A 14,494-nucleotide genomic window follows, 5' to 3' on the forward strand; every position below is an offset into this window, starting at 1 on the left:
TCCTTTTGTTTCGTGTCAGAGAGAACTTTCAACTCCGGATAACTTAAAGCAATGAGCCTTGAAACATGACACACAAGGATTATAAAAGGATCCGCCCATTTATTTAATGAACAACTACGTGAGTATTAATTCCCAGACATGGCAGCAACAAGAAGAGCTCTTCCAGTCCAGAGATGGAAATCTGTAGCCTCGTAAACCAGACCTGCTCAGTCCTCATCCACATTTGGATTTGGAGCTGGGCTTACTCTGGATAGGAGCCCATAGAAACTTCGTGCAGGGGGTGTCGGTTACTCCTTTGACTGACAGCGTACTTCAGCCAATCAGAGCTTCAAAACAAATACATCATTAAATATGTTCGCTTCTCTAAGGGTTAGCTTTAGCTCTAGCTTCCCTACACGCAAAGACACGCAAGAACGTCTTTTCCTGTTAGAAACTCACCAGGCGCAGACTCTTGCTCTTGCTTGATTGTTGTAATACTTGGTATTTTGGCTGTAATTTTACTTATTGCAGCTTTCAGCATTGGAAAACTCTTTCAGTTCCAGAAGTGAAGAAGAAATGTTTGCAGTTTGAAACATAATGAAGGATACTAATGTGGCATAAAGCCAGGATGAAACGACAGAAGGACAGAGAGTTGTTTGTTTTCCTCATATAAATGTGTAAAATATGTAAATTAGACCTTTAATTATTCAAAAATGACAAAATAAATAAAACAAAAGATTTCACATTAAAACATTTTGACACATCGTGACAAAACCTGAAAAATACAAAACAAGCAAAGTGAGAAATAGATGGTTTGAGTTCATGGCTGGCACATTAAATATGAGCTTGGAGCTTCTTTCAAACCTGTTCTGTTGATTATTTCTTCTCTGTCTCGTCTGTGGATTGATATAATAGAAGGAAATATGAATTAAGGCACACTGAAGATCATCCAGTCTCTGAAACAACAGATAGTTTTTTATCTCTGGGAACAAAAATGTGTTTTTGTTCTTTTTAATAAAGGTATGCTCAAGGAGAGAATGTGAAAAACACATGTGAGGATAAAAGGCCCTTTCAATCAGTATCTAATTTAAATGAACAATAATATCCTGCTTTATGAAGCAAAAATTCACAATTCATCTATTAGAGGTAGACAGAATCATAATAGGTTTGTGTAATTTCTGTGGAATTTTAACTCTATAAAACACTGATAAACTTGTTTTGTGCCTAAGAGAAAATTAAAGTTGCAAGAATATGAAGAACATGAACTATTTAGGAACTAATTTGTCCTTATTTGCACTTCTTGTGAGAAATCCATCGATCTGAGACTGTGTGTTTCTCTCCCTGACTGAAGGAGTTCTGTCGAACTTGGTTTTATCTGTCTGTGTTTTGCCATTGAATCATTTATTTCTAAATGATGAATTCCTACATGAGTCTTGATTATTAACAACAAAACTGAATGCGTTACGACTGAGTATGAACATAGAGTTTACAAGACTGCATCAGATGAAAATGCATCACTTTTGTGTCTCGGTTTCAGAAAAGTTCTACATTTACACACCACTGTTTTGAAAACATGACGTTCCAGAAGTGGCAGAAACTCCGAGTATCAATCTGCGAACATTGCTTCAGTCATTTCTGCTACAACCACAAGAGGTCACTGTAGCCTACTGGGTGCAGTCACACAACTCTTCATTGATAATTAAATTTTCCCTCCTGTGACGCTGAAACAGAAAAGCCTTGAACTTCCATCTTCATCACTTTGCCCTCCTTAAAAAAAACACAGTATATTTCATCTCGCAGCAGGAAAAAGGTTAAAGTATTTATTGTTATCCTGGGTGTGCTTTATGGCTGAGGGTGAATATGCTCAGCGGTCTAATGATTGATTAAAAATGAATATCAGGGAAATGTCAAGCGGCACTGCCCTCCATGACAGATGTATTATATCTGTGTTAGCCGCCGCTAACGGCTAATCCATTTCTAATTTGGCAGATTTCAGCGCGGCCGTTTGGGGGAAAGGCGTGGAATAAAATTGATATTGATTCCAGTGCGTGTGTTTTGACATTTGATTGGAGGTAAGCTGGCGGCTTGACATCCACTCACTCTGGAGAAAACTCAAACCGCTCGTACAATCCTCCGTCAGCTTTATTAGGTCTTCTGGAAGACGGCGTGCCGGAGCCGGGCAGCTGCTAATGAATTAATGAATACAGTCCTCTTTTTAACCAAGCGGCGTCACGGCCTTCCTCCCTTCAGCTGTTATGATGTTAAATGTCAGTACAGGAATGATAAAGCCCATTCCGGGCTGACCGAGCCACTCAGGCAGATTCTTTAAAATGTCCATGCAAAGTATTTAGTCTGTGATTGATGATTTGATTTGATTTAATTAAATCCGCTGGTGCCAACAGGGCTGGACTGGTGGGCTGGTTTCTGAGTGGCTGTTTGGCTGGTTTTTTCCCTGTCAGACCTGGCAACCCTGACTGTTTTTACTCCGATCTGCCCACGAAATGCCAAAATGCTGCTTTTCAGAACAACTGAAGACAAAGAGGAAAAAGAAAAACAAACGGCTTTTACCATCTGTGGCATTTCATTCATTTGCAGATAAAGTAAGGCTTGAAAAGAGAGCTGTTGTGTTTCAGTCTTTTTCTCATCCCAAAGATTTAAAGGTTGAATTTTCTTTTTATTTTATTTTTTTCCTTCCACCAATGACTGCTGGGAGATTATTTCAAGCATAAAAAAGCGTAACGTCTGAAAAGCACATCTGATTTTGTGTCTCTGGTTAAAGAGAGATAATATCTTGTTACATAACTGAATTTTCTCACCGTGGAGAGGAGGAAAACAAAACTATGAGGAATCTTTGAGTCAGATTTAGCTATTAAATAAGTTTTTTTTCTGTCTTGCCCAAACATCCTTCTCAAAATCTAAACACGGTCAGTAAAGTCAGCACACACTCAGCAGGTTGGACTTCATTTCAAAAGGGTTTTCTGCAGATTTTTGAACCATATCAACACAATATTATCACACTTACTGCAGTTTGTTGGCGGCACATCCATGAAACTGGAACCCAGAGGAGCTCCGTGCTCCTCACTGGTTATTCTCTCTCTTTTTGATCATTCAATGTAAACCCTGGAGATCTCTGTGTTTAAACCCTCCTGTATCACCAGGAGGCCTTTCAGAATCCCTTTTCAGCCCTGCTCACGCTCACTTTTAACGTACAACTCCTTCCTGAAGGTATTCTGGACACACAAGATATTTGTTTGTCTTCAAACAAAAGTTGGCCGAAGTTGCAGACCGCAATTCACAGCTGGAGCAGATTCATGGCGTCATCTTCACCGAAATGAAGTTTACGGAGAAGCTGTTTTCGCACCTGCGGGGCGGAAACATAAAAAGACAATCACAAAAACAAGAACCTGCCACTTTGCTTCAAAGCGCAGCACTGTAAAAATGATTCACGCCGCACACAAGAGGCCCTTTTCTTTTTGCCGTTTTCCGTCTCATTTCTTTTATTGCGAGCGTGTGGCACATCGCGGAAAGCGCCAGCGAGTTCCGGCTATAACACATTTACCTGCAGAACAGGCTGACAGGAAAACCAGGAAGCGTGTTGGCTTTTTCAAGAAAAAGATGACAAATCCCCAACAGCAGCAGATGCTGTGGGTTTTTCAATCCGCCCCTGACTTTTTGGCAGTGATTTCCTCCCCATATGACACGGTCTGTCTTCTCACCCAGAGCACAGATAGTGATGCATGTCTGGAACTTAAAAATGGATCGTTTTCCGCAGCGCATAAAGAGAAGAGCTGGAATCCTGCTGGTTGACTGTTCAAGCCTGAGACGTCTGTCAGAGGAGGAGGAGTGATTACAGTGACGGTTTAAGAGAAAGAACAGGAAATAGATGCTTTTTTCTTTTTTTTTTTTCTTTTGATTGGCGGGAAAATATAAAGCATATCCTTAGAGAATCTTTGCTGGCAAATTATGTGAATGTCTCTACAATAAGTCCAATTTTAACAGAGAGCAACATTCAGTTCTTACTGCTTCAATTGAGTTTTCTTTATTCTTCAAGTTCAACTCAAGCTCGTTCACATGAAGCCAGAGCACATCCAGAGAATTATTTCACGTTTCAGCCATTGGAAGTTCATCATTCGAGGTACAGCTCTTCCTTTAGAGATGATCGCCAACAAAACTGAGCTAAAGGTTCCGTTCTGATCGATCACAGACGAACGCTGCTGGATCGTTACACCAGGAGCGCCGCCGCAGGTCCTTCATCCCCACCGCTGTCAGACTGTACTGTCTACTGTGTAGAATATTGCAAAAAACCTGGACATTGTAATGTCTCGCAAACGCGGTCTCTTTATAACCTCCATAAGAAATCATTGTCACTTTATTATATCACTCATTCTTTGCACCAAAACATGTACATATTTGTATGTATTATAGCCCCTGTTACATTTTAGATTTAGGTTGTAAATGAAGTTAGAGCTTTTCTTCTTCTAGATTTCTGTTATTATTCTACTATTCTATTATTCTATTATTATTCTTATCAAGATTTGCACTATTACTTATTGTTATTCTTAATTTGCGCATTTCCTCACTGTTTGCACCCCCCTGTGTGTTCAATGAGCCTTTATGACGGTGAATTTCTCCATGGTGAGATAAATAAAGTCTAATCTTCTTCTTCTTCAGCAGCTGTTTGATGAGGCTGCATGCAGACTGCAAGATGACACAAACAGGAAGTTGTGAGTGATTTAGTCGAGTATTCAGTCATGAAAAATGATGATACGATCCGACATGTTCAATTAGACACGCCTGTGACGGTTCATCAACGGTTTACTTCTCCTATTTTCTCTTTTGCAGATATGTGTTTTGTGTGGATTTTGAACACGTCTCTGAAATGAACAAATAACTAAATAAAAAAGATATCTTCAACATTTTTTGGAGGGAAAAAAACAAGCTAAAAGAAGAATGAAAGTTGGACAGTAATAAAATAAGCAGGATCAGTGATCGCACGAAAACTACTCTGTTGAATATTTGCTGCAAGAAAAGACCTAATTCCTTTTTTCCCCTAATTTTTCATGCAGGTCCTAGTTCGTCTTGAATACACGATTCGAAAAATAATGCATATAAAATGCATACTTTACTCTGAAATCTAACTAATTCTCAGTTTTACAGTAATGTACAATTTATCAGTGACACAATGCTCAAAAATTAATCAAGGGTTTTAATGAATTATTTTCCAGAGATGAGCTGGTTCTGTGCATTTCCTCTGCCTCGGGCTCCTCCTGTCTCTCCTCCTGATGAGAAAACACTTGGACTGACCTGAAAACCAGCATCACACCGTCTCCACGCTGGCGCCAGACTCCGTCCGGCTGACAGTCGAAGCATCACTGAGAGGGACGCGTCACATAAAGTATATTAAATTTCTCTTTTCCCAGCATCCACCTGTTGCGTCTGCGTCCGCGGACAGCATCAGTTGCAGGCGGTGACAGGCCGGAGCTGTTCTGTAATTGAACTGTCCGGCGGCTGTGGTTTATCGCCCATCGCCTTCTGCCGAGATGCCCATTGATTAGCGAATGAGGTGGAGCTGCTCACGCCGGGCAAGGTCGGCCTTTTATTAGCTTTTCCTACGCAAACGTGGTACATGAAACAGAGATTAAAAAAGAAAAAAAAGCAAGGCAGTGCGTGGGTCTCATTTACTGGCCTGTCAGCTGTGACTGATTCATCTGAGACGGAAACCAAAGCGGCTGGCTTCCCTTTGGAGCGGGATTCAGGAGAGGAAACCTGCCAGAGGCTCAAAAGACAAACCAATCTGATGATGTTGAAGATAACCGACATGAAAAATGCCTTCATCGGTCACTGCGCGCCTTTGTTTCGCTCACATTGCCCTTGAAGTGTTGGCTCTCGGCGTTACTGTTTCCACGTCATTCCTATAATTGGTTTCTGACAGCGGCGCTTCGGCCCTTTTCCCTCGGGGACGGCGCCCAGCCACGACTTGACACTTAATTATCTGAACTTCAACCCTTTACGGAGCAAGTGGCCATATTCTGTAACTTCCTAAGTTTGCTTTATCGTATGTTCAATATTATGAAGCCATGAAACCAACAGAAACTTTTTTCCCTGTTTTTAGATATATTGACTGAGTTTGTTTAAACTATTTACATGCTGATCACATTTTAATCATCTCGTGACTATTACACCTATAATAAAACCTCCATCTGAAGAGAGCGACAGGGTAACAAGGCTAAACTGGGTGAAACATTTTATTATAGCCCTTAATCAGAAAATAACACCAGGAGCACAGCGGCTGTTACAGATTGAAAAGAACAGTGTGAGATTCCCTAATGGAGTTCTTTTTTTTTTTTTTTTTAAACTTCTAATGCTCCATTAAAGCAGGTTCACGTGGAGTCAATCATTCTATAACTTTGATAATTAGCGCTGTGCTCAGTTTCTGTCTGCACAGATCTCAGCTCACCAGAGCGTCGCGGCCGGGAGGAACCTCAGCACCAAGTGTGACGGACTGAGTCAGAACTCGCCCGACGGATAGAAATAGATCTGTTTTTTTTTAACTTAAACCTGTGATTCATCTTCAAGCTGCCACCTGAAAGACTCGACCAGAACAAAAAAGCAGCTGTTTTTCAGGGTAGAGCTGGTTTGAGGTCGGTTTGTAACAATGGATGAAGGAAGACAGTCTTCACGTCTGAGTTAAGATGCTTTTTATTGGTAACAAATGGAATCTTTTAAACCCTTTATGGGTGAAATGGTCACCAGTAAATTAACCTTTAAAGTGTCCATTTATCCTGTTAACTTGCAGTGTTTATTAGTGGATGATTGAGTCGTACAGCTGTATTCACACTTGATGCGCTCTGCAGTTGAGTCACAGCCTGCACAGCTTCTGCGGGACATCCATCAGGTTTGGTACTTTCAGTGTCATTTGGAAACTTTCAGGAAAAAAAAGAAAATCACACTCTGATTTTGTCATTTTCACACTTTGCTGTGTCACCCTGACCAAACAGCACTCCCAGTTTGAGAAAGCAGTCACCAGTGGAAAGCTTTATTTTTCTCAGTCGGTTTCATTACTGAAACTAAAAATCGGCACCCACTAGTGGCCCAACAGGAAAACTACATCATTTATAGAACATTTAAAAAAAATGAAACATTTCTGAGAAAAAAAACAAACAAACCAAAACCGACGGTTTCTCATATGAAACGCTGTCGGATAAATGAGGCCTTGGTCTGCGCGGACGTGCAGCTGCTCGGGAGTTTTGCATCGTCGAAGGTGAGGTGAGGATACTCAACACGTGGCTCCACTGCCAGGTAATTACACAAGCATTCAAGCAAGCATGAACCTCCACCATCGCTTTAGGTGTGTGTGTGTGTGTGTGTGTGTGTGTGCGTATGTGTGTGTAATCATCGCTTCTTTCCCCAGCTCTGAAAACGAGAGGCAGTGTTCGCCTTTTATAATAGCAACACCTGCTACTTCTAAATAAAGCCGGCACACTGCTCAGAAGAAGAAGAAGAAGAAAATAGAGGCCTGAAAAGGGGAAGGGAGATCGGCGCCGTCGGATCACAACATGTGAGGGAAATTCACACCACGGTAATTAGCAACCTTTGACACCGGACCCGCCGCGCGCACGGAGCGGCCAGGCAGAAGGAATCCGCGGCGGCCTCATTAACACAACACGCTCGTGGATGGTGATTAGTCGGTGGTGTTGGCCGCGACCGCGGGAGAGACGGCGGTAACGGGGAAAGCTGGCGTCGTGCAGAGAGGCACCGTTTAGAAGCCAAACGGACCAAAAACTGTGGCGGGAATCACACCGTGGAATAATTTATGGACCATCGCTGCTCCTTTCTGTTCACCATCAATATTTTAGGAACACCAGTGTGTCTATTTTCACTTTCCTCTCGGTTATGTAATGTCTGAGGAGTAAACAAGAACAAGGGAAATTCGAGGAACAATCAGCAGTTTGGGGAATATTGTTTGCTGAGTCCATCTAAGAGAGATAATATAACTGGCCTCATGTGTTTTAACAGGCATGATTTAGGGCATCAACTCATCAACAGACTGCTGGAAAATGTGTCATTTGATGGAGTTCGCCACAGAATGGTGAGATAGAAGGTTCAGCCCCCACAGGTTGGTGGAAGTTCTAAAAAATAAAGAGGAGTTGTCCCAATAAATTTGAAATCAATAAGTGAAACTAAGGAAAAAAAAAGCACCCAGACCCCCTGAAACACAGAGGAGTCATCAAAGTCGTCAAAGCATCTTCCATAAATTCATACTTTTCTTCGAAGCCATCATTTTAAACAGCCGTCATTCCATCTGCCACAAGCTCTCAGTCCTGAGTCGTGAGTCCAGGCTGGGTCGCAGGAGGATTCGCCTCCTTTGAGGTTTTCAAAAAAGGCTTTACAAACCATAACAAGGCAGTTTCTCAAATCTGGAGCAGATAAAGAGCCCTCGTTTTAAAAGCTTCTGTCTTCTTTTTTTAAATTCTTTTTTTGTCTGCAGTGTGTGACTCACACTATTACACTGCAGGCTTGTTTCTTTGAGCGTTTGTCTGCCTCCATCTGTCTCCATTGTAGTATTTTGGAGTCGTCTCAGATGAAACGTGATCATTTCTCACTGCGGCTTCAAGTCGTACGGCGAGATGGGTCTGCGGTCATGTGACCAACAGCAGCGTGGGAATGGAAGCCACTTCCAGCTGAGTGACGGCTGAGTTTATGTCGTGAAATATGATGCCATAAATGAGTCGTATTGAGGATTCCAGGAGAGAGAGAGAGAATAAAAGAAAAAGCGTCTGTTTGTCTGTGTCCACCGAGGATTTCGTCTCAAGGCAGTGACCTTCTCCTTCAGTGATCTGTCAGTCAAGTCATTCACATAAAAACTCGCCTCTTTTTCTAGATGTGATGGGGTTTTTTTCAGCCACATTCATTTTTTCTTTCTATTTTATGCAGGATCCATGACATTGTCTCTTTCTGTCTCGTCCCACGTTTGCTGCTCTCACAGCCCACCTGCATCCCTCCATCACAACCCACTCTGGAACTGCATCACCCCCCCACCAGCCTCCAGCCGCTCTCCACCTCCAGCTCCACCCACACACTTTTGTGTCTCTGCTCTTCTTTGTCACTCTGAACGATTCACTCCGCTCCAACTTCACCTGCTGACCGGACTCATCTCACTCAAAGTAGAAACACCATCACTGTACAAATGTTAAAAAAAAAAGCATCTTCTTCTGGAAAATATGAACGTCGAGCTTTGTCTTGTGGGACTTGATTCCCAAAAGCAAGAAGAGAATCACGACACAAATATCTGTCATGCTTTAACTGACGACTCTGACTGCTTTATTCCCGAGACGGAATCTCACAAACTGAAAATGTCCACAGAGACGAGCTCAACATCATTAAGTTTCAGCATGAGAGGAGGGACTTCTCTTTCTCGAAACAATCAGAAAGCTTCATGATTGAGCTCCAGGCGGTCCTCCAGCAAACCCCCCAGGACGAACATCCTTCCAGTTCAAATCACGACGAGCAGCCGATAAAATGCATTTTATTTCTGAAACATCACTTCAACTGGGCGAAATGTAGAAACATTCTGAATGCGTTCAAACCAAATTGTGCCTCCACCTTTCTCATGTAGCACATTCTTTTTTTTTTTTTTTAATCATTTTTGGTTTAATAGGTTTACTTGAAGATGTTTTTCACAATATAAGATATTACTGTTTACAGCTTTTTAGGTAGTAACTGGACATAAAGTGTGGAGCTGATGCATCCTTCACAGTTTTTGGTACTGAAACATCATTTCACTGACAGTAAAGATCAGGTCTTAAAAGGGTCAATTGGGAATGAAATAGCAATGTTAACATTCACATTTTTAATCAATAATTTCCATTCAAAATGTAATGATACAGTGCTGCTGGGAAGGCGTGCTCCTCATCCTCACAGATGTTCCCTGCGGCTGCATAATTACTGAATCTCTCCGATGCCTACTGTGGATTATGCACCCCGTACTTTGAAAACCGCAGTTTGTGACCTTTCAGCTGCATTCTTGTCATTTCAGATATTGTTGTCATTTAACCTTTTCAATTTGTTATCAGTGTATATTTTAGCTGGAGTCAAAGTGTTATATTTCACCACCAAGCAGTGCGAATTTTTGTGAACGTTTTGTTATAATTTCCCTTTTTATTGTAAAAAAAGAAAAACCTTTCCCCTTAAAGGTCACTATTTAGCCCCAATATTTATTTACTTCCTGACATCTTCATATTTGAACCATAGATTTTGCTTCAATGACGACCCAGGCTGTTCAGCAGCTGCCTTTGGCCTCGTGTGGAGTTATTAGTCAAGGTATGTTGGATCGGGGGGACGTCAAGGTTATTGAGTCTCGGCAACCGTGGGCAAGAAGAAGCTAATTTCTCCATCCAGCCTCTTGACATTTTCCCTCTTCTTTCGCCACGTTTTTTAACACAAGCGCTTAATTGGAGAAAAGAAACAAACCAATGACACAGGATGTGATACGGCCTGCGGTCGCTGTACGCCCGAGGCAATCACTTGACTGTTAACAGCTGATTGAAGGTTTAATTAAAAGTTGTGTACCGCTCAGGAAAACAACGTAAATAGACCTGTAGTGAGACTCCAGCGCCTGACTCGGTTCAGGAACCGCCTGTACCTTCGCCTGATGAGTAAAAGCTTCACGCTCGCACGCCGGATTCTAATTCCGATGAAAAATTGGGCACGGTTGAAGCGACAGTTTTACTCTGACGCGCTCCCCGCTCAGCCGGCGGCCCGCCCCTCACGCCGCTTGTTTCCTTTGCTTTCGACATCAGTCCGTGCTATTTTTAGCTCTGTCCATGGGGAGCGAGTGAGCTGGAGAATGACACAACCCCTTATAGATCGGTGGATGAGAAGAAGAGGAGGAGGAAGAGGAGGAGGAGGTGGAGAATGCGTGGGTGTATTGAGGATGGGTGCTCATTTAAATATTCATAGAAAGCAGCTGCACTCACAAAGGTGCTTGGACGGAGCTGAACATGGATTTAATGGAGGGGGAAATCAATAGAGGGTTCCGGCGCCGAGGGTTTAGCATGATTGGCGCGATGAGCAATCGGAGCATGCTAATGAGAAGCTACGTCGGACATACTGATGTGATGGAGCAGTGACAGGAAACGTGAGGGAAGGTCTTCCCGCTGGAGTTATGGAAATAAATCCATTTGTTCTGCTGCGACTCAACAGCTGCTTCAAAAGATCTTTGCTTCAGGAATTTTGTTAATGTTCCGTTTGAGAATATGCTGCAATATATGTGATAAATATTGGGTGAAATGGTGGAATCGAAGCTAGAGAAGCAGGCTTTGATCCCCATGGCGGTCAGGTTATGACTGTGGGTCCCTGACTAAGACCCTTGACCCCCAACATAAATGAGCTTAACACTTTGGTGTGTGTTGCAGAACATGCAAGCTGATCCGTGCCGAATAAGGTTTCTTTAAACAGGAAGACTCAATTGCTGACCTGCAGGGAGATTTTGAAATAATATAGCTTCAGCTGGAGTCCCGTCCCCCGTCAGAAGACCCTGAAGCAGCAGCGCAGGAGCTGCATTTGGAACCGATCGATCTTCAATCTAACGCCGTCTTTCAGAAGAAGCTGAATTCTCTTCAATTGAATGCCTTTTATGGTTCACTTAACAACAAATATTTCAAATAATTACATTTCTCCTCATAGATAACAAGATGTTGTGGATGAAAGTCTCCCAAATCAACCTGCGGTGGCTTTTGGCCGTTCTACCCCCCCCCCCCCCCCCCCGTCTACAGGCCTCATCAGACCCTACAGGTCCGCAGTCCTAGCAGCGACTCAGTGGGAAGTCTTGAGTGGAATCAGTGCAGAAGTGAAGGAGGAGAAAACCCACAGCGACTGTTTTCATCAAACCCGATGACTTTTCAGTCGCAGTTTCCCCTTTAGAGACAAGAAGACACAACCACAGCTTGTTTCCAAAAACCAGTCTTTGCATTTTAATTCAGTGTTTCAGAAGCTTAACAGTAAAATGAAGGGAAAAGAAAGGTACAATCATACACTCCAGAGAGACAAAAAATAAACTTCTCCACAAAAATATTTGGTATTTCTGGTAACTTTACTGGAGGAACTGTATCAAACTGTGACCGAGGGTAAGTTCATGCACACCACAGCACTCACACAGATTGAAATAAACGTAGTATTTCTGCCTTTCTTACGGGCTACTCTGTTCTTGGCAGCGGTCGGCCTGTACAATGTAAATCAGCTGCACCTTACATAGAAATACTGACGGAGCAAGTAAAAGGCACTCAGAGAAAAGCTTGACCATGCTGATAAAGTCATAGTAAAACCGACCACAACCACTTAAGCACTGAACAGTTTCATTCCCCAAAAAAAAAAAAAAAAAAAACTATGTCTGTCTTTTTTTAAACAATGATGTGCTTTGCTTTTATTTAAAATAATAATAATAACCTAAATAACCACATCGTCCATCGTGTGGCAGATGTCTGAATTTGGAATGAAACAATTACGTTTTACATTCACAGCAACACACTTGAAGTCTTCACAACCACACAGCTGCTGAAACGGAACCGAGACGCCCCGGATAGATACATACGGCACTGTATGTCTAAATATCTCTACTTCAAAATAGAAGATACATAAATAGTCTTTACACTCTGTACAGGGACGTTTGTAAGACACTCACCGTTGGAGGTACATTCAGATGCGGCTACACTTAGTACCTAAAGTATTCGTGATATGTGAGGTTGAGGAATACTCAGTATTTGTATACAGGTAGGCAGACAACTCAACACATCAATACTGTGAGGGATTATCTGAGATTATCTCTGGTTTTACAAGCAAACCGCGAAAGAAGCCTGTGAAACTGGATAATCAACACAGAGGAGGAGGAAGGGTTGGAGAGGGATTTCACGGCGAATCCTTTACCCGGCGGAGATCGATAACCACATACAATAACGTAGCTACAGCTGACACGAAGCTGCTGGGTCTTCCTTCAAACTACACCACCTGCAGCTGATCTGGTTCAGTCATGCTACATGTTGGCTTCACCGCAGGGAGGAACTCAACAAACCCTTCAGTAAATCGTTGACTAGGAGTTATTCTAGATTATTTTTTTAAAGAAAGAGTGGGATCTATCAAGACAAACTGGCACAACAGCAAAACTAACTTTACTGATAACGACAGACTCCATAAATGTAGTTAAACCAATAACCAGGGAAGGGTTAACGTAATTTCTTTCATCTGGTAATCTTGATGAATTCTCCTGTGGAGAGAATAGAAGCTAAAATGAGAGAAAGTAATTGATTTTCCCCTAATCCAGCTGAGGTGTCGCCGCTGTTTTGTACGGCGGGGGGTGGGGATGGGGTGGGGGGGTTGGGGATCAAAGAAAGGCAAGAGCAAGGACGTGGCTCTGTAATGGGATTTCCCTGTTATTGCAGTGTACAGTTGATCTACGCTCTTCTCGGAGTGCTTGGGAAACCATTTCCATCAGGGGAATGCGACTGAAAATACAGCCCATTACTCCTGAAAGGATTAATCATGGAGCGCTGATTTCTATTTATGTGGCACAGCTGGATTGTGGTTATCCAGAAGAAAAAGTGTTGGCCTTACTGGCAGAAAAATTTGACCTCAGACAGAAAAAAAAAAGCGAGGGCTGTGTGTGTGTTATGGTTCTTCCCCTTGACTGAACTCACGAAGCTTGTGGTTTGCATAACGTTGACTTGATTCTGTGAAAGGTTTCTGCACGCGCTCCCTCGCTGCTGCGTGGTACTTCCACTTCATGATCACCCGCGACAGGCCGGTTGGGGGCTGAGCATTCATGCAGAGTGGCGCCTCTATTGTAGTGAAGTAAAACGCCCCCTTTGTAAACCAGTTGCACACTTTAACCGGTGAGCACGAGTGTTCGGCGGCTTGCCGAATACTCCTGCCCACTCCTGTCACCTCCGACTAAACACCATCCGGTTGTTCCTTTGATTGACGTCAAACTCTCCCGTTCCACATCTCTTTATCTGTGAAGCTGCGAGAGGGGGAAGGTTAAGGAGGTATCGGATGACTGTTCCTGAGGTGCCGATCGCTCGTGCATCACCTTGACACAAAGAGAGCAGTCTCAGAGCGGTGATCTATACTGTGCTCTTGGCTCTTTGCTGCCTTGGATTTCCAGGTAAATCCATAACAATAGGAGGGAACCGGATAGCGGCGGGAGAGGCCGGAGTGTGACGGATACTTTACCGTGTGTATGTGCTCAGGATGGTGGCGGCGGCGGCGCCTCCACTAAAGTGGCGTTTTCTCAATCTGTCACAGATAAAAGACTTTCACTGGCTGGATGACAACTCTTCAACCACCTGGTCCCTTGAAAAGACAACAGAATGTATGCTTCTTAACAGTTTGGTTCTTTATCTTGATGAAGTTGTGAGTCGCTCATAAAGTCCAACTTGAAGTCCTGGTTTAATCACAAAGTCCCCTGATCAGCGGTGAAGAATCCACTCTCTTTCTTTTTCCTCCTCCTGAGCCGGTGGGCCCT

General features: G+C 42.9%; 1 long non-coding RNA gene across 1 annotated transcript; it reads right to left on the reverse strand.

The window, feature by feature from the left end:
- Positions 1-793: 793 nt before the first annotated feature.
- Positions 794-14,164, reverse strand: LOC115393257 (uncharacterized). The gene is made up of 3 exons (XR_003931939.1): positions 13,960-14,164; positions 9,926-9,930; positions 794-805 (listed from the first exon to the last, which is right to left on the reverse strand). It is a non-coding gene; the product is annotated as an uncharacterized LOC115393257 (long non-coding RNA).
- Positions 14,165-14,494: the final 330 nt, after the last annotated feature.

The sequence above is a fragment of the Salarias fasciatus genome, chromosome 8, assembly GCF_902148845.1.
Source record: "Salarias fasciatus chromosome 8, fSalaFa1.1, whole genome shotgun sequence".
NCBI lineage: Eukaryota > Metazoa > Chordata > Actinopteri > Blenniiformes > Blenniidae > Salarias > Salarias fasciatus.